This window comes from Cebus imitator, unplaced genomic scaffold (assembly GCF_001604975.1).
Source record: "Cebus imitator isolate Cc_AM_T3 unplaced genomic scaffold, Cebus_imitator-1.0 Scaffold162, whole genome shotgun sequence".
Taxonomy (NCBI): Eukaryota; Metazoa; Chordata; class Mammalia; order Primates; family Cebidae; genus Cebus; species Cebus imitator.
Window position 1 is genome coordinate 3,877,829 of NW_016107477.1, and position 1,415 is coordinate 3,879,243.

Consider the following 1,415-nt stretch of genomic DNA (forward strand, 5'->3'; position numbering starts at 1 on the left):
ACATGTGAGATATACATTGGTTTGGTCCGAAAAGGCTGGACAGCTTGAAGCAGGGGCTTCCAGGTCATAGATAGATTCAAAGGTTTACTATTGGCAATTGGTTGAAAAAGTTGTTATTGTTTAAAGACCTAGAATCAATGGAAAGGAATATCTGGGCCAGGTGCAGTGGCTCATACCTGTAATCCCAACACTTTGGGAGGCTGAAGCAGGTGGATCACTTGAGGTCATGAGTTTAAGACCAGCCTGGGCAACATGGTGAAACCCCTTTTCTACAAAAAAATAGCCAAGTGTGGTGGCATGTGCCTGCAATCCCAGCTACTCAGGAGGCTGAGGCAGGAGAATAGTTTGAACCCGAGAGGCAGAAGTTGCAGTGAGCTGAGATCATACCACTGCACTCCAGCCTGGGTGACGGAGCAAGACTCCATCTCAAAAAAAAAAAACAAAAAAAAACACAAGGAATGTCTGGATGAAGGTAAGAGGTTGGGAAGATCAAGGTTCCCATTACACAGAGAAAGTCTCCAAGTAGCAACCCTAGCTTGTAAATGTTTCTTATCAGAGCTGATTATCTCCTGAATCAGGAAAAAGTCCTGGGAAAGCAAAAAGGATTCTCTTCAGAATGTAGATTTTCCATGCAAGAGTCAACTTGGCGGTCCTACTTTAAGATACAGCAAAGAAAATATATTGGGGGTTAAAAGACTTTGGTTTCCTTCTTTATCTGTTGTTTGATGTTAATGCCAGAATCATGTTGGAAAACAGGCCACATGATATGGGGTGAAAAAAAAAAAAACCCTCCAATGACACTTCATGGTTTAAAGAGTGTGACTCTCCGGGCTCCTTAGATAAAAATTTAGGAAAGAGAAGAAAAAGGTCAGAGCTTAGCCCTCAAAGAGAAACGTTTTTTTTTTCCTTCTTGGGATGTAATCATAATTTTAAGCAACTAACCTGTTGCCACAGAATTTCCACAGAAGCAGAAAGGCCACTCTGACTTCCTCCCTTCTTTCTCCCTGAATCAGGTCATAAAGGAATTCTTGTCCCTACCTCCCCATGAAAGCATGTCATGAGACCCTCATCCCAAAGGGATCCTCCTCCGTACTCTAAGGCCAAGAAGAGTCAGAACAAACAGGTTTTGCTGGTCTTCCTCCAGTTTGTTACCATCAGACCCTGCCCTCCTGTCCTACAATCAGACTTCTGCACAATTGTCCATAGAAATAGTTTTCCCTGGGCCTTTGGGTCTTCATTTCTGAAGCCTCCCGTGTCATGCAAAGCTTATATTAAAACATTTGTTACGCTTTTCTCTTGTTACTCTGTCTTTCATTACAGGAGTCTCAGCCATGAGCCTTGCAACAGGTTAGGAAAAGATACTACTTTTTCTCCCCTCCAGGGATTTCTGCTGGAAAAATCCACTTTGCTAGAGC